Source organism: Tachypleus tridentatus, chromosome 12, assembly GCF_004210375.1.
Source record: "Tachypleus tridentatus isolate NWPU-2018 chromosome 12, ASM421037v1, whole genome shotgun sequence".
Classification (NCBI taxonomy): Eukaryota; Metazoa; Arthropoda; class Merostomata; order Xiphosura; family Limulidae; genus Tachypleus; species Tachypleus tridentatus.
The window spans coordinates 34,664,737-34,688,545 of record NC_134836.1 but is presented as its reverse complement, the minus strand read 5'-3'; the positions used below and the strand labels follow the sequence as shown (position 1 = coordinate 34,688,545).

Below are 23,809 nucleotides of genomic sequence, written 5' to 3'. Positions count from 1 at the left end.
TTTACACTTAAACATCTAATAAAAGAATCTATTTGGATAAAAACGTAGAAGTAAATTCGAAATCAGCTCCGGATTTGAATATTTTCCTCTATGAACATTTTAACTAAAAGTTCATTTCTACCCTTTAACTGTAGATACTATTACTTCAGTTAAAGAAGTTTTCAGTGATGTCGAGAAACCCACTTGTTGAGAAATTTATATGCAAAAACGGCTCGTTTGGGTTGAGAAAATATTTTACATAGAAGAGCGAACAACGTATCGACCTTCTTCGGTCATCACCTGACGATGATTACATTGTGTTACTGTCGTAGGTAAAGGTATAGAGCAGGAATCTGTCGGGAACAATGACTGAAATCTGGGGCCTTTGCTTTACAAAAATATATAGAAAAACCAACAAAAGCGTTAATTTAGATACCAGAAATCTGGATAAAAATGCTGAGATTGCCAGATGTGTAGAAGTAAATATTTAATTACTGAACTAGGTGCTGGGCAATTAGTGGATTTAGGGTGGTAATGTTTACTTCCACACATTCTCACTCACATAATATTTGCCCACCAAACTCATGGATTTTATGACTTTCCTCCAGCATAGCTATGTTTAATTAAACCAGCTTGTTGTAGACATGCTGCCATTGTTGTCTGTACCAGACAAGGAAACACTTCATGCCAGATGAAGGAAAATATACTGCTCAATAAATTTATAGAAATAAGTACATATTTCAGAATATTTTGTGATAACTAAATTTATGGATGAAAACATACCCATTCGTCTGCAAGTGTATCTTTTAAGCTTGCGAGTGAAGTACGAAGGAACTGAAACGAAACTCACCTCACTTCAGGAGAATACGACATCAAAGTACCATATATAAGTCTGTTACGTGAAACTATGCATTCCTCATTAATTCTCGAAATAAACACCAACGTGGATCTTCTCTGGTTTCTTTTGTCAATGTGTACCTTGATCTTGTGTAACCAAGCAGTCAGGCTCCATCTGACAGAGAACGAGGTGGCCAGGGCAGTCTAAATGCTGAAAGATGACCAGACACAAAGAAGGTTAACACAGCACGTCGGTGTGTCACCAATCGTCATTAATCGATTTTGGCGATTTTACTAGGAAACGAACTCTCGTGTCAGGAAACCATGTCAAGATCGTCATCACTGCACAACAGCCAAAGAGGACAACTACATTGTGACTATCGCTCTGCGGGACAGGTTAGTTACGGACCGATCTATGCGAAATCATCTTCAGTATTCCACTGGAACCCATGTGTTGACCCAAACAGTTTGCAATTGTCTGCACAAAGAACGTCTTAAGGCCAGACGACCTGCAAAAGGCGTTATTCTGACAGCACGATGCTGTTCAGCCAGGATGGAGTTTGCTCGTTAGCACCTGGACCGGGAACTTCGTCAATGGGTCACCGTACTATGGACAGATAAGAGTTGGTTCACTCTGTCTCGTGATGATAGACGTGCGAGAATGAGAAGACGCCGAGGAGAGCGATTTTCCGCCTCTAACATGTGCATGTCGACGCTTATGGAGGAGATTCTGTAATGGTCTGGGCAGGCATATGCTTGGGTGGCCGCATGGACATATTTCTCCTCGACAACGGAGCTCTGAATGCACGACGATATAGAGACGAAATTCTGGAAACCATTGTGAGGTCTTTTGCGATGCGTTTATTCTCTTGCAGGTTAACACGCGAGCCCATGTCGCCAGACTATGTGTGGAGTTCCTTGACAAGGAAAGAATAGAGACTTTTAAGTGGCCCGCCAGATCTCCAGATTTAAATCGGATTGAACATTTTTGGGATATGTTTTCATGGCGCGTTAGTGAAAACCAGCACCCTTTTCAGAATGTACAGGAACTCCGACAAGCCCTGGTAGAGGAATACCCTAACATACCTCAAGATAACACTAAAAGAGTGATTCAAAGTGCGCGAAATCGATGTCAGAAGTGCATCTCAGCCCGTGGAAGTCACACTACACCTTGAATGTTTTAAACATTTCTTAAATACACGCAAGTGAACTGTTTAAAATATTGTCTCATATGGGATATCAGTTTTGGTGATATTGACCATTTTTAAAAATTTTATTGCTCCATGTTTTACCGCTTATCACACATTAAAATATGGATACAGATGGAACTGAAATGATGCAAATTACCTAAAAAATAAAAATATTATCACATTTAGAACACGGAGGTAAATTTTATAAGAAAATGTCTTTGTTCCTTTAATTTTTTGAACCATTTACTTCTTGGGTTATACAAAGAAACACCTCTCGCCAAACATCAACTGGCTTCGTCTATAGCCTACAATCTGGTTGACATACAGATGGTGTGAAGTTTCATTGGGAAGGCATAGGAAAATATTTCTTGGATCACACATGCGCAGTCACTTGTGGCAATTAATCCTTGGACTTGCTTTTATTGCATTCTCATAGGGACTTTCTTCCATTTGCAAGTTGTATAACATCGGCATGGATTACAAGGTCTTCCCAGATGGTTTATATTCCTAGCTCCCCTCTGCTTATTACAGATATATACTTCACATTTTGAAAACATTAACAATACAACGGATTCCTAAAACAACCTATCACTCACTTAATATTTGTAGTAAAAATAATTATAACAATAATACCTTGATCCAAGGATGAGGACATCTTCAGACTTCTTAGCAGCATTAGCACGTTTATTAGTTGTTGCTGAAATCTTGACTTGAAAAATCTAGGCTCTTCTCAAAATCAGCAAGTCCTCATAAGTCAAGTACATTGGCCAAAGTGTGCAATTTACCCCATCATATCTTAAATGTTTCTGTTTTTGTCTTTTAAATCCTACTCCAAATCACTTCTTGGGTATTTTGTGGTGATGGGAAGATTTTCAAATCTAAAGCAGCTCAATGATAGTTTGGGTTTTGAAAAATTGTAGGGAAAGTGGAAACATTGTTCGGTGTGATTTGTGTTTTTGACAGGTGATTATGAAAGAAAAATTTAAAAACTTTGCACAGATTGTAACTTACGTATACCTCGAACTTTTATTAAGGTACGAAAAGAGAAACTATAACCTATAGTGGTCAGAGTTTACTGTGATGTTTGGTAACGCAAAACTTAAACTGCATTACGTTTTATAAAACGTAATTAAAGAGAATAGTATCACATATCGACAAATTACACATCATGAATTATAACATTTATTTTGCTGTTTTAGAGATTTTCTGTACACTTGTACTAGAGAATGTAAGTGTAATAAATGAGAAGAACATGCAAGGAAATTTAATGTCTGATTGATTGTTTGGAAATAAGCAAAAGGTACACAGTGAACTATCCGTACTCTACCCATTAAAAGTATCGAAACGGGTTTCTGACGGTGCATGTCTGAAGAGATACCGTTGTACCAATGAGGAGAGGATTTAATGTCTGTAGCTTTATCAGTTGTTTGTTACCGAACTACTGATATTTTTTTAAGGACTAAACTCTCGTGCGTTATACACATGTAGTATAAAAGAATACTGTTCCTGTATTGTCATTGGAATGAAATGACAATAACACATTCCAAAGAAAATATTTTACTGGAAATGTGGTTTCAAAATATTCGTTATTACATTGTTTAATTTGTGTTTGAAAATAAATAACTTAAAACACAAGGAAACAGTTTGGTTGGTGCATTGATTAATAAACTCTTACAGTTAACTCTAAGATCTTAAATATTTGCAGTTATTCTAAACATTGAAATTCATACAAGAAGTTTATCTCTTCGTATTGGTAGATAAACAAAAATCCAACCAACTGCAATTAATAAGTGTCGTTTCTATGGCAATTTTGTAGTAAGGGACTATCCTCTTATTAATATTAGAAACTGTTACAAATTATTTTTCTGAATACAAATGATATACAGTTTGAGATTTTTGAAATCTGAAGGTTTAAGTTCATCACCACCCTCAAACTATGTATACTTTGAAGAATCACTAAGTTTATTAATGTCAGTTTCAGAACGGGATCATAGATAAGTGATATCTATGTCAAGTATTTGGTTTAATTATTTTGGACGTATTACACATTCAAAATTTGGTCTACAAAATATTTAAACGGTAAGAAAAATGAAATGTAATTATTAAACATAAACTGAAGTGGGTTTCAAAAAGTTTAGTTTTATTTCGTTTAACGTTTCATCCTTCATAGGCAATTAGTACACAACCAACGAAATCTTTGTTAACATAATAAAAAAAATGTTTCAAACAAAGTACACAAACATGAAAAATAAGTCAAAATTACCCTGTGGACTTAATAAATAAGCCTGGCATGGCCAAGCGTGTTAAGGCGTGCGACTCGTAATCTGAGGGTCGCGGGTTCGCATACCCGTCGCGACAAACATGCTCGCCCTCCAAGACGTGGGAGCGTTATAAGTGACGGTGAATCCCAATATTCGTTGGTAAAAGAGTAGCCCAAGAGTTGACGGTGGGTGGTGATGACTAGCTGCCTTCCCTCTGGTCTTACACTGCTAAATTAGGGACGGCTAGCACAGATAGCCCTCGAGTAGCTTTGTTCGAAATTCAAAAACAAACAAAACAAACTTAATAATCTTTTACCATAATATCAAAAGAAACAATAGCTGAACATACAGGTAGTGAGCAAACAAATATTTCCGTTCTTATGAAAATGCTAATTTGTTACATCTATTAGATAACATAAAAATATGTAAAAATATATGTTTTTCGAACTCACTCTACGAGATCTGCTCAAATATGATTTCGAATCTTAATTGTAACGCTGACTTCCGTAAATGCCTGAACCTTTCACGACTTCAGTTACATATTTTCACAAAAAATTATTGTGCATTTGGTGTAGTGTTTTAGATCAAATAATTACAGTTAGCCTAGAAAATGATCAAACAACTTTCTCTGCAATTGTAGAGTCAGTTAAAGATATCTTAGAAATATGAGAATTAATGGGCTGAGTTAAACGGATTAATGAAAGATCTCGAGCCAAACATGGAAGATTATCTTTTTGTATTACTCATACAAAGATGTCAGTCAATCACTCATTGAAAACATACAGCATCGATGTGAAGCAGTTTTGAAATCCAAGATAATGTGAAATAAATAATCATCTGCGTAACTGGTTTGTGTTATTTTGAATTTCTCTGGTCCGGAAAAGTAGCCTGATGTTAAACAAATGTTATAAAGAGGAAAATTAACTTATCTACTTTTACTGCTCTGAGAAGAACTCGAATTTAAAGGCAGTATATCTTCTAACAACAATGGTTTAGCTTCTCTTTACCACGTAAAGTACGCATGGTCATAGGTTTAGCAGTGACATTTGTCAAAGGCACAGAACCAACAAACGTGAAAGGTCTAAATTTCTCCCTATCTATATCAGTTTTCACATCTGTGGCCAAATGAACAAAATCAGGTGGTCTGGTGTATCTATGTCCATACATAGACACAAACACTTTTTATTTCTCTTGTTCGAACTGCAAAAATCAACCATAACATAAGCAATTGTTTTATAGAAATGGCAAAGTAAAGAAAAAACACCTACACCAGATATTCCAACGAAAAGAAAAGAGAACATGGTAGCGCTCTTTCATAAACATAACTGAAAAGAGTTTTAAAATACCTCGCACTTTGTGGTGATAAACTGGTAAGTCAAAGAGAGTGCTCGAGCTTGGGAGACGTTTTGATATTAAACGTTTGCAATTACAAGTTCATCAGCATTTAATACAGCTGATAGCGTCGGCATTTTGAATTTACAATAATTATTTTGTCGGAGAAAAAAACTTAAATAATGATTATAATAAACTATTTACCATTTAATATAAACCAGCACTCTGTATCAATTCTTTATATTATTAACAATGAAGCTAATGTATCACTGTAGACTATCCTTATACAACCAATTCATTGAGCCCTTAGTAACTGAATTATTCTTATTTAACTAATTTGTAAATCTGAGGTGCGTTTTCATTCTTAAGGCTTTGCTAGTCACTTCACACTTACATAGTAAGTTTCACCCTTTTACTTTTATGTATTAGTTATCTATGCTTTATTTATTACATTGTTGTTTTGGTTGTTTATATTGAAATTCGACTTTCAGCCTTTTAAGCCAAAAAACTTGCCAATGATGGGGTGGACAGGAGGTATTATTATATTTTGTTACGTTTAGCAAAAGAAGCTGGAAAAACATGAGAAACTTATAGACCTAGGATCTGAAGTTACGCGTGTTTTAATCACAAATAGTAGACAGCAAAGTGAACACCTGTTTTGGTCACGTTCAAAACAATCATGATAAATATGTTGTTATATTACTGTTTATACTAATTAGGACATGATTACTTATTATGATTGGCTAGATATAACACATGGTTCGTTGTTGGTTATTTTGCACACGACTCTTGCACTTGGTCAATATAAAACGTTCATGCGCTAGCGGAGTTTTATTGGAAGCAGTGTTTGGACGATTGTAAATAAATTTCAAATTAAAAATGTCCGAATCAGCATGTAAATGTGGAGGTAAGTTGTGGGGTTTGTATTATATGATAAAGGAGCACAGTTTGTGTAAGAAGATAATATTACATGATAAAGGATAAAAGGATTTTGGCGGAATTGTGTTTGTACCAGAGATAAATATGCATTTGTGGTTGTTTAATAATAACAAACACTACTACATACCTTCCTTCTTTGTCTGTTGACTTCCTATGGTTGGTGAAGTAGTAGTTTGGGCCTTTGTTCATTTAATACTTCGTGATTCAGATTATCTATATCTTGTTTAGTCTTTTGAATATAACAATTAAATCTTATTATTCACATAACTTTCCCTAACGACGAATTAGTTTTTATGTTGTGTAAAGCTGATAACGATTAATGTTTTATTTCAAACGTGACCATAATCCATCTTGAACGTGGAACTGTACGCTACAGTATATAGTACATGTGTTCTCTTCCAATGATGTACTTGTTTCGAATCGAAAAGTGATCTTTCTTATTAATAAATGTTAATTCATTCAACTCTTGGAGTTTATATTACTGAAGAACTTTCATGTAATTGATTGCATTACGAACTTTTGTTCCTTCGTTTTTCACCTTTCCCACATGTTAATTGAGCAGTTTGCATTATCAGTTGTTCACGTATCATTACAAATCGACGTAATAACTATAAACACTTGTATTCTTTCTGTTCTTTAAAGATCCATTGTGCACATGCACTAAAGAGTGCACGTGTGGGAAGGAAGAAGGATGTAAGTGCACCACGTGCAACAAAAAAGACGAAACTGATAGGAGTTGCAAGTGTAAAGGTATTAACTGTTTTCTTACTCCATACCTACACACCCTTAAAATATTAACTAAGGGATGTTATAAAATAACTACATTCTGTTGTAGTAACTGCTGAGCTCTGTAATTCTTACGGCGTGGGGTGAAATGGGCTATATTGTTACAATATAGTTCTACAGAAAAGGTCAATTCCCTATCTTTGGTAAACTAAACAAAGTAATATATAACCAATAATCGGGGTTGTGAAAACTATTGCTGTGCATAACTGTTACAATAACTATGCATATATCATTTGTAAATAAGTATTCTTCGTCCTTAACATTATATGGTAACAAAACGCTCCCTGGACTCTTATTGTAAGTAAGTATACTTTAACTCATGAAATCTAATGTAAAATAACATTCTGAAGTCCTTTGGTCACTTCATTCACATTTAACAACTCTCTGTGTGTGTGTGTTTAACAAAACTTATTATACAACTAAGTGTATACCATACCGATCTTTCAAGATCCTACCTGCACCTGTAGCGACAAATGCACGTGCGGCCAGAAAGACGGATGTAAGTGTACTTCGTGCATGAGAAAAGACGATACCGAGGGAAGTCCATGCAAGTGTACAGGTATGTAAACTCTTACTAGTTAGTATTGAAAAATTATATAAGAGTGACTTATGATTTATTTGTGCAAATAATACTTTAAAATAACTTCTAATCTTATTTCCTTTGCAGAAGGTGAACCCTGCAGTTGTACGTCCTGCACGTGCAGTAAGAAAGAATGAAGTTTCTTCTATCCCTTGGGCTAGTTCCAGTTTAATTCCTTTACTAGATTATTCGTTTTATTTATTTGTTTTTTAAATTGTTTCAAATATTATAGTTTGTTTATTTTACCGTTTGATTAACATCTTTTCAAATAAACTATTTTTACGAACAATTCCTTCTCTTTTCGGAAGTCCAGAAAATTCGACTGCTTGTGTAGGGGTAATTGTTACTTTGTATTTGAACGAACACACTTACGTTGTAACTGTATTTCAAACTCTCTAAATAATCTTATTTGTTTAGGTGAAATCGAGAGTTTCTAAATCATACGATAATACGTTTACATTTTACGTCACTGTTTACCACCAGTTCTATTAAAACGGGCCTGGCATGGCCAAGCGCGTTAAGGCGTGCGACTCGTAATTCAAGGGTCGCGGGTTCGAATCCCGATCGCATCAAACATGATCGCCCTTTCAGCCGTGGGGGCGTTATAATGTGACGGTAAATCTCACTATTTGTTGGTAAGAGTACCCGAAGAGTTGGCGGTGGGTGGTGATGACTAGCTGTTTTCCCTCTAGTCTTGCACTACAAAATTAGGGACTTTTTTTTAAACTTTTACATTCAGATAATTTTTTAGAATAAAACTTATCTAAAAATTAACCTCAATATATTTATTTCAAAATTAAACTTCAGATAATTTTCTTAATTTTTTTTTTTTAATTATGCGCAGAGCTACTCGAGGGATATCTGAGTTAGCCGTCCCGACTTTAGGAGTGTGAGACTAGTTAGACTTTAGGAGTGTGAGACTAGTTAGACTTTAGGAGTGTGAGACTAGTTAGACTTTAGGAGTGTGAGACTAGTTAGACTTTAGGAGTGTGAGACTAGTTAGACTTTAGGAGTGTGAGACTAGTTAGACTTTAGGAGTGTGAGACTAGTTAGACTTTAGGAGTGTGAGACTAGTTAGACTTTAGGAGTGTGAGACTAGTTAGACTTTAGGAGTGTGAGACTTTTAGGAGTGTGAGACTAGTTAGACTTTAGGAGTGTGAGACTAGTTAGACTTTAGGAGTGTGAGACTAGTTAGACTTTAGGAGTGTGAGACTAGTTAGACTTTAGGAGTGTGAGACTAGTTAGACTTTAGGAGTGTGAGACTTTAGACTTTAGGAGTGTGAGACCAGTTAGACTTTAGGAGTGTGAGACTAGTTAGACTTTAGGAGTGTGAGACCAGTTAGACTTTAGAGTGTGAGACTAGTTAGACTTTAGGAGTGTGAGACCAGTTAGACTTTAGGAGTGTGAGACCAGTTAGACTTTAGGAGTGTGAGACTAGTTAGACTTTAGGAGTGTGAGACCAGTTAGACTTTAGGAGTGTGAGACTAGTTAGACTTTAGGAGTGTGAGACCAGTTAGACTTTAGGAGTGTGAGACTAGTTAGACTTTAGGAGTGTGAGACTAGTTGTGACTTTAGGAGTGTGAGACTAGTTAGACTTTAGGAGTGTGAGACTAGTTAGACTTTAGGAGTGTGAGACTAGTTTAGAGTGAGACTTTAGACTTTAGTGTGAGACTAGTTAGACTTTAGGAGTGTGAGACTAGTTAGACTTTAGGAGTGTGAGACTAGTTAGACTTTAGGAGTGTGAGACCAGTTAGACTTTAGGAGTGTGAGACTAGTTGTGACTTTAGGAGTGTGAGACTAGTTAGACTTTAGGAGTGTGAGACTAGTTAGACTTTAGGAGTGTGAGACTAGTTAGACTTTAGGAGTGTGAGACTAGTTAGACTTTAGGAGTGTGAGACTAGTTAGACTTTAGGAGTGTGAGACTAGTTAGACTTTAGGAGTGTGAGACTAGTTAGACTTTAGGAGTGTGAGACTAGTTAGACTTTAGGAGTGTGAGACTAGTTAGACTTTAGGAGTGTGAGACTAGTTAGACTTTAGGAGTGTGAGACTAGTTAGACTTTAGGAGTGTGAGACTAGTTAGACTTTAGGAGTGTGAGACTAGTTAGACTTTAGGAGTGTGAGACTAGTTAGACTTTAGGAGTGTGAGACTAGTTAGACTTTAGGAGTGTGAGACTACCCACCGCCAACTTTTGGGACACTATTATATGAAGAAATAGTGGGATTTACCGTCACATTATAACGCCCCCACGCCTGAAAGAATGAGCATGTTTGGTGTAACGGGGATTCCAACCCGTGACCCTCGGATTACGAGTCGAACGCCTTAATCCACCTGGCCATGCCGGACCTTTTCTTCATAATTATCCTCCAGTAAATTTAAAATTAACATTCAGAAAATTTTCTGTGAGAATACCTTTCAGAAATTTTTTTTCTTAAACTTAACTTGCAGATTCTTTTCTAAAATTAATAGGCCTGGTTAAGGCATTCAAATTCTAATCTGTGGGTTGCTGGTTGGAATCTCCATAACACCAAACATGCTCATCCCATATGGCGTGGGGGCGTTATTGGTAAAATGTTCATGTGTTTTCTTATCTCAAAGACATGAGATTATCTGTTGAACTTACCAAGAGGAAACAAAAGACTGGTTTTTACGTTTTAAATCCGTAGACCTACCACTGTACTTGCGGGGAACTCACTGGTAAAAGAGTAGAACAAGATTTAGCAGCTGGTGGTTATAACTCGCTACCTTTTCACCAGTCTTACACTGCTTAATCAGAGACATCGAGTACAGAATATACTAATGTAGCTTACCATAATATTAAAAATATACCAAGCATAAAATTATTCTCGGAATATTTCTCTTGACAAGTAACTTTCGGGTAATTATAACAAAATCCAAGTAATTTTCGTTAACCTCCAAAAATTTTCTTATGAATTAACTTCCATGTATTTTTAAAATTAACATCAGAGTACATTTCTTAAAATTGAACTTGTATAAAAATTACTTTCCAGATAATTTTCTTAAACCTTAACCACAATGTAAATGGTTGTACAATTAATTTCCCATAAAAAGTAACCTTCAAATAATTAAAAAAATAATTCACGGGTAATTTTGTTAAAATTAAACTCCAGAATATTTTTTGAAAATTTCACTCTAGGTAATTTTCAAAATGAAACTACAATAATTACACCAGCGTAAGATATCACTTTCTTGGTTATCAGTCGCTTATTAATTATATAATCTTCACATTCACTGACAATGTTAATAATGGTACTGACGCAACAACAGGACATAGTTGTTCTAGAGTTTATAGAACTAATACTGACCTTTCAATGCGGCAGACAGCCCTAGCGTTATTTGAGACATATTTGAGTGAACTTCATTTCCCATTCCTGAAAGTTTGGTTCACAAAGAATTAGTGTTAGGCTGTTCACACGATTCCTGTAAAACGAGCAAATCTATTACATATTCTCTTTGGCAACGTTATAACCGTTTAATAGAGAAATTCTGGACATCCTGAAGTATCTGAGGCTTCAATGTTGAATTCTAGTTACTGTCGTAGGTGAAGGTATATAGAAGGAATGTGCTACGAACAATGACTGAAGTCTGGGTCCTTTGCTTTTCAAAAAGATATAGAAAAACTACCAAAGATGTTAATTTAGATAGGAGAAATCTGGATACAAGTGCTGAAATTGCCAGATGTGTAGAAGTAAATACTTAGTTACTGAATTGGGTGTTGGACAATTAGTGGATTCAGGGTAGTAATTACCTGGGGTAGTTTACTTCCACCCAACAACAATAATACTTTAATCCCAGGATAAGGACATACTTATACTTCTCAGCAGCATTAGCACGCTCATTACATCTTGCTGATATCTTGAATTGAGCAGTTTAGGCTTTTATTTTTTAAGTGTTTTCGTTCTTGTGTTTTTGAACCTACTCCAAATCACTTCTTGAGTATTTTGTGGTGTTGGGAAGATATCTAAAACAAATCAATGACAGAATGTGTTTTGAAAACAGAGTAGGGTAAGTGTGAACATTGTACTGTGTGGTTTATGTTTTTTGACAGATGATTATTAAAGTAAAATTTAAAAACATTGCACAGATTATCACTTGCGTATACCACGAAGTTTTATTGAGGTAGGAAAAGCGAAACTGTAACCTATATTGGTCAGAGTTTACAGTGATGTGAAGTGTAATAATTAAGATGCAGGCAAGTGTACTACTTGCAAGAAAAAAGCCCAGGGTGACAAAAGTCAGTAAAAATGTAAAGCAGGTCACATTTAAGCTTACAATAATTAAAACAAAAATGACTTAAATATAAGTCCGAAGACATACCGTTGTACCAATGAGGAGAGGATTTAATGTCTGTAGCTTTATCAGTTGTTTGTTAAAGAACAACGTGTATATTTTAAGGACTAAAATCTCGTGCGTGGTGCATATGTAGTATAAAAGAATACTGTTTCTGTATTATAGTTGGACTGAAATATCAATAATACTTTCCAAAAATAAATATTTTACTGGAAATGAGGTTTCACTTTCGTTAACAACATCGTTTAATTTGTGTTTGAAAATAAATAACTCAAAACACATGGTGACAGTGTGGATGGTGCATTTATTAATAAACTCTTACAGTTAACTCTGATATTTTGAATATTCGCAGTCATTCTAAACATTGAAATTCATACATGTAGCTTATCTCTTAGTTTTGGTAGATAAAACACAAACAAACTGGAATAAATGTGTTACTTTGATAGCAATTTTGTTGTTAGGACTTCATATTATGAACATTAGAAACTGTTACAAATTATTTTTCTCAATACAAACATTTCAAACATTTAGATTTTTGAAATTTGAAGGTTTAAGTTTCACCACCAGTCTCAAACTATAGATACTTTGATGAATTACAAAGTTCATGAATGTTAGTTTCAAAACGGGATGTATCAAAATTCATCTCTACGTCAAATATTTGGTTTAATGATTTTAGACGTATTACACATTCAGATTTTTGTCTACAAAAGATGTAAATGCTAAGAAAAAAGAAATGTAATTATTAAACATTAACGGATGTAGGTTTCAAAAGGATTAGTTTCATTGCGTATAACGTTTCATTCTTTATACACAATTTGTAAATAACCAACGTAATCGTTTTTAACAGAATGGAAAAATTGTTTCATAAGAGAACAATAGCTAAACATACATAAATGAGCAAAAAGATGAAAATGTTGTTAATTTATTACATCTTCTATTAGATAACATAAGAATATGAAAACTATATGTATTTCGTACGCACTCTACGAGATCTGTTCAAATATAATTTCGAATCCTAACTTTAACTCTGACTTTCGTAAATACCTGAGCTTTTCGTAATTTTAGTTACATTTTTTACTGAAAAGTGTTGTGCACTTGCTGCAATTTGTTTTACTGAGTCAGTAAAAGATATCTTACAAATATGAGAATTGATGGTCTGAGTGAAACCAATTAATGAAAGATTTCAAGCCAAACATGGAAGATTACCTATTTGTATTACTTAAAGAAGGAGGTCAGTCAATCACTCATTGAAAACATAGAACGTCGATGTGAAGCAGTTCTAAAATACAAGGGAATATCAACTATATATTCACCTGCAAAACTGGTTTTTGTTATTTTGAATTTCTTTTTTATGTCCGGAAAATAGGTCTGATGTTAAACAAATGTTATAAAAAGGAAAATTAACATATCTACCTTTAATTTCCTGAGACATAAGAGACTCATCAGTAGCAAAACTCGAATTTAAAGGCAGTATACCTTCAAACAATAATGGTTTAGCTGTCTCTTTACCACGTAAAATACATATGGGTATGGGTTTAGCAGTGACATTTGTCCAAGACACAGAACCAACAAACGTAAAAGGGCTAAATTTTTCCCTAACTACATTAGTTTTCACATCTGTGGCCAAAGAAACAGCATTGGGTGGTCTGGTGAAACTATGTCCATATATAGACACAAACCCTTTTGATTTCTTTTGTTCGAACTACAACAATCAGACATAAGAACGTTTTTTACAGAAACAGCAGAGTAAAGAATAAAACACCTACACCAAAAATTTTAACAAAAAGAAAAAAGAAAATGGTAACACTCTTTTATAAACAGAACTGAGAATAGTTTTGGTGATAAACTCGAAAGTGGGAGGGAATGGTCGAGCTGAGGAGACGTTTTGATATTAAAAGTTTGCAATAACAAGTCCAACAGTATTTAATACAGCTGATAGTGTCGGCATTTAGAAATTACAATCATTTCGTGGTCGGAGATAAAACTCAAATAATGCTTTTAATAAACTATTTACCATTGAATATAAACCAGCATTCTGTATCAATTCTTGATATTGTTAACAATGAAGCGAGTGTATCATTATAGACTATCCTTCTATAATTGTTGTTGTTCTGAACGAAACTTAAAGCTACACAATGGGCTATCTGTGCTCTGCCAACGACAGGTATCGAAACCGGTTTTTAGCGTTATAAGTCCGCAGACATACCGCTGAGCCACTGGGGGGTATCCTTATATAACCAATTCATTGAGCTCTTAGTAATTAGATTATTCTTGTCAAACTAATTTATAAATCTGATATAAGTTAGAATTTCTAACACTGTGTTAATGTCACTTGCCATACTGATCTTTTAAGATCCTACCTGCACCTGTAGCGACAAATGCACGTGCGGCCAGAAAGACGGATGTAAGTTTACTTCGTGCATAAGAAAAGACGACACTGAGGGAAGTCCATGCAAGTGTATAGGTATGTAAACTCTTACTAGATACTATTGAAAAATTCTTTAAGAGTGACTTATGATTTATTTGTGTAAATAATACCTTTAAAATAACATTTAATCTTATTTCCTTTCCAGAAGGAGAACCCTGCAGTTGTACGTTCTGCACGTGCAGTAAGAAATAATGAAGTTTTTTCTATCTATTGGGCTGGTTCCTGTTTTTAATTCCTTTACTAGATTATTCGTTTATTTATTTGTTTCTTAAATTGTTTCCAATATTATAGTTTGTTTATTTAATCAATTTTAAACGTGTTTCAAATAAACTATTTTCACAAACAATTCGTTCTCTTTTCTGGCCTCCAAAAAATTCGACTGCTAGTGACGCGTGAATGTTACTTTATATCTGAACGAAAACTCTTACATTGTAACGATATTGCAAACTCTTTAAATAACTGTTTTTAAGTTAAACTAAAAAATTGATATTTGCAATGATACTTTTAGATTTGAGGGAACTGCTACCACTAATTTTATTGAATATAACCGGTATAGATCTTGTGCTTTCATGGTTTATGATATCACAAACGTTCAATAACACGTTAATACTTTCGAAGCGCTTTCGTAAGTTACTCGGTTGATTACAGTACAACCCTTTAAATTAATTACTATTAAATATATATAGAGTTGTGAAGAATTTCAAATGAATGGAAACTGCACTTTCTGTAAAATAATGTAGAAGACGACCTGCATGATGGATGGGAGAATTTTAAACGTATAATTCACATAATACTACGTAACGACTATTACCTATTCATCAGTTAATAGGTTTCATCTTTTGATCCATTAATCCTTCCACAAACAATAACTTTTATACTGAACACATTTCATGCGAATGTTTGTCAGAATGCGATACCTTTCTTACCACCCGCTTTTAACAAAGTGGTAACTGCTGGAAGCACATTGTCAATGGAAGAATCTTATTAACAAACGCACTATTTATAAAATAATATGGTGTTATTAAATAACATGTAGAGGAAGGGCGGTACATCGCAATTAACTCTTAACGGTGCGAATAATAAGAAACTGTCAAAAATATCAGAACATTTACAGCGTCGTTCTTTGAAACTTAATTAGGATAAAATGTGGAAAAAAACTTCAAAATAACACTGGGTAATATTACAAACTACTTTATTTAAACACTTGTTGAGAACATCGAATAACTTAATGTGCTCTATAGTTGTCGCTGTTTGGAGAAGCTGGGAAAAATAAATTTTCTCCTTTCTCGCCTAACCTGGACTTTCCTGTTATTCTAATATATAAATTTCTTTAAATGATCAGGTGTTTTATGTTCCTACTTTTGAAGTATATCTTTTATGTATTGAGAGAAAAATGATTACAAAACAAAGTAGATATGTTCTTTTTACTAACATTGTGAACGTAGCTCAGAAAGAGCTGAAATATTGTAACCCTTTAATTGATGAGTTTTATTTGTTATTTTCTTCTTATCTATAAGCGTTCAATACCCACACCAGCTGTTCTTAGATGCATTTTTATTCAAATTGGGTTTCTCGTCATCAGAATTATAAATATACCTTACCAAAGATTACTACTTATGTCGCATTCCGCATTGGGAGTTTCTACATCTTAAATTAAACTCCATCCTTGCCTTACAATTTTTAATTGGAGGATAACGTAGGAAACAATATATCATTTGATAGATCAAAACATAAGGTTTCTGTCTGCTGTTTGTAAATAATATAAATCATTCTAACTGTTGGCAGTTCGGTGTAGCAAGTGATTCTGATTGTCTTGTATATATAAACAATTAAATTAAAATGCTAGGTTTATTTTACCCGAGTAATATCTATCAATTAGTAATTATACTTTTACATTTCAATAAATGTTGGCTGAACCTAATCAATAACTACTATCAGGTTTTATTTTTGGTGCTGGTCAGGTTTTTGAACTCCAAAACTCCTCAATGACAGATTAATCCCAGAAAAAAAAGTAAGAAAATTGTAACAGTGTGATGTATTGTTTTTAACAGGTGATTATCCAAGAACAACGGACGAGCCTTGATCGGTTATTCACTTGTATACATTTAGAACTTGTAAGGTGCACATAATTTTGGAAAGTTTGATTTTCTTTATAATCCTTAAAAAGGAAAGCAAGGTAAATCGTAAGGCTGTGACAGTTTTACTGGGATATGTGATCACCGTATTCATCAAATGCATAATGTTTTTTAACATTTACCTAAAAAAGTACAGTACTACCAAACAATATCAATCAGATCTACAAATTACACATGATAAAATATAACATATATTTTGCCGTTTTAAATATTTTCTGTACACTTGTAGAAGAGAATGTAAGTTTAACAATTAAGATGGATGCAAGTTTACTACATTGTAAGACAAAAAGCCCCAGGTGTCAAATGTCTACAAATGTAAAGACATGCAAGCTCTTCTCATAGCAAAGTAAAATTATGCTTAAAATAATTTTAAAAAATACATAACTATAAAGGAAAGTTTATTGTTTGTAGCTTTATCAACTGTTTTTATTGTTATGTACACTTGACGTATACTTTTAATAACTAGAATATTGTTAATGGCGTACGTGTAGTATAAAACAATTGTTCCTGTATTCTTGTTGGACTGAAACGTGAATGAAACATTCCAAAGGAAAGATGTTAATTCAAATGTTGTTTGAAGTTATGGGTAACATTGTCTATTGTGTGTTTTGAAAACAAATAAGTTCAACATATGGAGACAAGAACAAAAACAACGCACGGTAGCTTTGGGAAATGAAAAATAACTATGGGCGGTCAGAAACGTTTCTCTTCAACCCAAAAATGATTACGGATTGTAGGGCGCATGATTTTGGAGTTTGAAGGATGGTTTGAGATTCGAAAATAATAATTTTATAAAGAATAAAAATGAGAATCGGGAGAAGCTGTGAAAACGCTAAGAAAGAAATGTTTGTTTTTAAATTACGCACACTGGACTCGTAACCTGAGGGTCCCGGCAACACAGAGCCTCAGATACTTGAGGATACCTGTGGCTTTCTCCACTGAAGGGAAATAAAGATGTCGCAGATACTTAGTCCAAGATGCCTCTAAGAACCCCAGGGCCTTCTGCGACTTTCATTGTTAGTATCAGTGCCATAAACGCCGGAACAACTAACTCCTGGTGTTGTGTCAGTACCACCATTGACACTACCAGTGGATGTGAAGATAACGTAATAAGTGACTAATAAGCTAGAAGGTGTTATATTTCTTTCGTACAATTTATTGTTGTTTTAAACTTTCAAGCGTATGTCATGGAATTTCTACTTTCTTTATTTTTATCTATTACACTGTTATGGTGAAATCATGGTGTCCAGCATGTCTTAAGCGTTACTTTGTTCTACATTCTTTATTTAATTATGCTACATAGTAGACGACAATTGTGTCTGTAAGCATAGTCCAGTAACGTAGAGTGTATTCAGGTTAGACAGATTGACACTAGAATACATCCTTTTATAGCCGATTATGATACTTACTGGAAGGAACAGCGGACCAGTGCTGTTAGGGAACATAGGTCAAAAGTAACACATAAGAAAGAACACGAGTTTAAGTGATATATTTCAGTACGTTTCTCTTACTTTAATTTTCTTCTAGACTATTGAGTTTTATAGGTTAATGGTTTCGTTCCTTGAAAATCAATCTCAAGAGAAGGCCCGGTATGGCCAAGCGTGTTAAAACGTACGACTCGTGATCTGAGGGTCACGGGTTCGCATCTCCGTCGCGCCAAACATGCTGGCCTTTCAGCCGTGGGGGCGTTATAATGTGACGGTCAATCCCACTATTCGGTAGTAAAAGAGTGGCGATGGGTCTTACACTGCTAAATTAGGGATGACTAGCATAGCTAGCCCTCGAATATCTTTGTGCGAAATTCAAAACAAACAAACAAACAATCTCAAGAGAAGGAATGCTGTGGGGCTAAACCCTTTCTAAAACAACAGAGGCTACCAGTATCTGTTTAATTATATCTACCAGTGTTCCTGTATTATTTATAAAACAACGATTTTCCCCTTTTTAAAGTTGTCCATAATTTCAATTTGATACTTAAAAACAAATAATAGAATCTATTTAGATAAAAACTTACAAGTAATAGCTGTGTTTTTGAAAATGTCCGCAATTAAACATTTTAATTAAAAATTCATTTTTACTTTTTAATTGTACATAAAATTAGTTCATTTAATGACGTGTTTATATAATTTGACACTTTTCAGACCAAGATATGGTTTGTTCAAAACAACACTAGACAGCTGAGGCCAAGACCGGTATATTTTGTAAACTCTGTAAAAACCTTGCCCAAGAAATTAGGTTGTCTCATTATGTTGTTAAAATACAAACAGACATTGTTTAGTCAATAAAACTGATAGATAGGAAAAAACCAAAAGAATGGAAACAACAATAAAAGTATTTTTAATTTTCTTTCATGATTAATCAATATTATTATAATGTAGGAAGTATAATTTTGTAGGCTTCAATGTTATTTTGTTACTGATTTTTAAACTATAAACTCATACTAACATTTCCTTCCCACCTATCTTATGTCTTTCACAAACTGCTACCAAATCTATCTGACGTTTTATTACAATATCAAGGAAGCTGTAGCAATGTCTTTGGAGAATGTTTCTTTATTTTTGAGCACAAAGCTACCCAAAGTGCTGTCTATGCTCTAACCACCACGAGTATCGAAACTCGGTTTCTAACAGTTTAACAGCTATGCAGACATAGCTGTGGGGACGACTGTTCAATGAAAAGCTATTTAAATATCTTCTCACTATAATTTTACAACACTATACATAGTTTCCTTTTATAACAATATCTGTGTAATGAATGAGCCACCTTTTGGTAATGTCTGGAAATATCGTGATCATTTCTTGTATTTCTTGTTCTTCACTACACGATAACTGAAAACCAAAACTAAGGTGTCAACCAATTTCACGAGGTGATGTAGTTTCAAACGGTGTATCCTGTTTTATAATACTTATTAGTAATTAGCGGTAATTTTTTTAAAATTATAATTCTAGTATAAAACAAAGTTACCATTACCCCTTGCAATTAGTTTTACTACAGAATTTTGGTGTTCCTTTGCAGCAAGAATTACCAGCTAATTATAGATAAACAACAAATATTACAGTTTAACCTTACTGTATCTACAACATGGTCCAATATACGTTTATTCCTTGTCTATTGAAACAGTGCTTTAAAAACAATACAAAAATCAATAATTTTATTCGACGTAGCCTGGTTATTTTTTAATAAAAACAATAACAGTAAGTTTGTATTGAATTACGCGCATAGATACACAAGGGCTATCTGCGCAAGCCGTCTCTAATTCCCTCCGCTAGTAAAGTGGGAGGTCTACGGATTTACAATGTTAAAATTGTAATCGAAGGTTCGAATTCCCTCGGTGGGCTCAGCAGATAGCCCTATGTAGCTTTGCTATAAGAAACACACACACAGACACACCGTCCCTAATTTAGCAGTGTAACACTAGAGAGAAGGTACTAATCATCACCACTTAACGTCAAACCTTAAGCTACTCTTTTATCCAACCAATAGTGGGATTTATCGTTTCTTTATAACGCCTCCCAGGGCCACCTTTACTTTCTTTGATGTTATGGATTCCAGAATATGAGTCTCTTTTGCCATAGGTGGTAGTGCGCATCCGTCAAAATTGATGTTACCATTAGCAACATCATAGACATGATTGTAGTGGTCTTTCACCTGATCTTTACCAAGGCTATATCAGACAGCATTCCGGCCATCCATTATCTCCTCAGCTAGGCGTTTGAGTTAAAAATCGAACATTGTCTGGTACTTTTTAAAATGTTCCACTCGGAGGAGACGTCTCTTGTAAGGCCTTCAGGTAGTTTTTGGGTTTCTAATCGCCTGCTTTGAAGTTCTTTCATTGTTTCAAGATGTTTATGAATGGGAAAGCTCGTCAACCCATTGTTTATTCACAATTTCAACCTCCGGCCATGTTGCTTCATCTAGTCCCTTCTGATCTTTCAGTTGATTGAGAATTTATAACTTTATTCAGGGAGAAGTATTTCTTCCCAATTTAGTGCTTCAAACTGTACGATATCAAGAGGATCTCCACGACTCATGGTGTTATTTGAATCATCGTGGACGGGTGGTTGTACTTTATTGCGTTATCTGAGAATTGCTTAGGAGTTTTTTAAAGATAGATATCCTGCACAAAGAAATTTATGTTGTTGCGGCCCGTGGATACTGCTTCCGCATCACGGAGGGTTCGTATTTCTTCCTCGGGCCATACTACCTGGCGGCATCTTGACTCCTTGTAATGGTATATCTCAGGCGTTTCTGATTGTAGGATGACGATGTCTCTTATGTTGAGATAAGCCCGACGTAGTTTTAAATTTCATTTCGCAGATCTCGCAATCAAAGCTTTATGAATCTGATGCCAACATGGAAGTTCGCCGGTAAAGAGATTTTGGAAGATGACAAGCGATGGCGTCATGGTTGCTGTCATCTTTTCCACAGAATTTACATCGTGCTTATGCCAACGAGTTGTGTTTGTTTGCTAGATGGGCTACAAACTTTGGAAAAGCCATAAACTCGTGTGGACACAAGTCACATGCCATTTTTCATACGACTAGGTTCAGAAACATTGTTGTGCTTGTCTGTTCTATGGAAATATCTGGTCATTCTCTTAATTCATAATTGCCATCCATCGTAATGATATGGCTGAGGTTTTTCTCGTTACGCGAGATTCTATAACTTAAGCCGTCCACCTGTGTGGTTCGGCTTCTACTTCCACTGGTATAAATGTAAGTTGCGCCGGTTTTACTTTGAGTACGTGAACTAGTGTTGGAATAGGTATCTATGAATGCCTCTATTGCAGATGTCAGGCTATCATTTCCTTCAAAGCCAGGGAATTGCGGGAAGCTACCAACCCTGGTTGGTGACAAGTAGTTCACCCTAGCACCCTACAGACGCCAAACCATAGAATAGATTTTATCAATTAAACGACTTTCCATATTATTTTAAAATGACATGCTCCGATATAGGGTCGGCCAGAGAGTCATACTTACTCCTGCCGGTTACCTGCGATTGGTTGAAGTTCTTCACTTGACATTCAGAATTGTAAATCTATCTTGTTATCACATTTACAGTTTGTTTAATTAATAATCAAAATAATGAAGAAATTAGTTGAAAAGTCATTTCCTTGTGGATTAAGTTAAAGAGTATGTTCAAATGAACTGTTGATTACTATAAGCGAAATATATTTACTTTGAAAAATCTGTCATTAAATTTTTAAAAGACATGAAAAAGTTATTGATTTTTTCTTATTCATTTTCACTGTTTTTCATTAAAAATCTACAATGTAAACTGCATCCTTTCTTTCATGTTCTTCGTAGATTTGTTTACACATATTTTATACTTATTTATGTCAAATACTTAAGATATCTTTCCTCAGCAAAACATTTGTGAACATGAAATTCAAAACATTTATATTGTCCTCTCAAGATCCAGAGGACCTCAGTCTATTTGCTTATATTGTCAAAGAACGCCAAAAAAACTTTCATTATTGACATGTTTTATGTATTGAGAATAACTGGGAATATGTCGTCGGATTTAAAACTCTTTTGAAATATTATACGTAATTACCAGCGAAAGTACTTGGCTTCATTTGGGTCATTAGGTTGATATAGCTGTCATTTTTCCACTTGTTGCCAAGTTGTAAAGGTTCTTACTAATACCAACTCTGGAACACCCAACATAATGCTGGCCATTAGAAAAGCAAGCACTTTGCAGTTTGAAACCAACAACATTGAATGACTGTCCCTGTGCAATTTTAAACTTAAACCATTTCTGAATTAACATACTTTTACTGTTATGTTATCATTATCATCAATGGCACTAATTGTTCTACAAATTAAATGTTGTTAGGTAATGAACAACTATTTTGCGTGATTTTTAGCTAGACTGCATCATTATAAAATGAACATGCATGCAAACATGAATAAATAACACAAAACTGCACACCCTCAGGGTTCATCTAGAAAGAGGGAAAAATTTGAGATTTGAAAGTTCTTTTTTGTTAAAGCTGTGATGGTCACATCATTTCTTTTGTTTTTTATTAACTTACCGCACAAAAATATGTATCTGTACATACACATGAATTAATAAATAATAATAACCCAGTGCACATCCTCAAGGTCCACTCAGTATGGATACTATATTTTAGATTTCTAGACTTCTTCATCTTGGAGTTACAGCAGTCACATACACACACATTATTTTTATTATAGATAAAGAACAGAATATTAATTCCAACTTCATAACCAATCTAAAATTAATTAAAAAGTATATCATTATTTGTCACTCTTTTTATGTTCTAAAATAAGCATAAAAATATTTCTTACATTATAGATGGGTGTTAAGCTCTAAAAAATGAATTGGCAGTTTCTGAGGTTCTTTGACCATCACATAAGTATTATAGAACAAAGACACTGAATGGTTCCAATATTAAACAATCACGTGAACAACAGAGCCGATTAAACATTAACAATTTTATTATTTTTACATTTCACGCTGCAAAACAGCATATTTATAAGAGTTAAATAAGAAACTTCCAAGAGCTGGAAAGTATTCATGACTTTAAATCTGAAGCTTAATATTTGAAATGTACATATTTTATTTTTGAACTTTTTAAATTTCTCAATGATAACTTTTATAGAATGGAACTAATTAACGGTACTGAAGTACGCAAAAGTTTTGGGACAAATTGCACAGTGAAATAAAATGATAGATGAGACATTTTATATATGCTAATGTCATCAACAATTCTGATAAGTTCTTTATAATGTCTTTCTATTTCACCATTTCAATGTTCAATGCTGGTATATATAGTTCATATGTTATGTCAACAAACAGTAAAGACAAAGTACATTTTAAGTTTTGTATGTCTAAAATTAATTACCATGCATATAACTGTATGTGAAATTGTAATTATAAATGTTTTTATGATGCAAAAATTTTTAATTCTGGTCATGCCTTTTTCTCTGGGACATGGGGCAGCCATCTACTGTCTAGATCTGCTACTCGTAATTAGATTTTCAATCATCATACTAGAAGCTTTAAA

The 23,809-nt window shown here is 34.3% G+C and overlaps 2 long non-coding RNA genes across 3 annotated transcripts in view; both read left to right on the top strand.

Annotated features, from left to right (window-relative positions):
- LOC143235586 (uncharacterized) overlaps nt 1-23,809 on the top strand; it is a 211,195-nt gene that overhangs the window by 104,101 nt on the left and 83,285 nt on the right. The window lies entirely within an intron of this gene.
- On the top strand, nt 6,362-14,845 carry LOC143235587 (uncharacterized). 2 transcript variants are annotated; one of them, XR_013019328.1, is made up of 4 exons: nt 6,362-6,506; nt 7,181-7,288; nt 7,773-7,883; nt 14,787-14,845. It is a non-coding gene; the product is annotated as an uncharacterized LOC143235587 (long non-coding RNA). The 2 variants fall into 2 exon arrangements; XR_013019327.1 differs by lacking the exon at nt 14,787-14,845 and adding an exon at nt 7,992-8,193.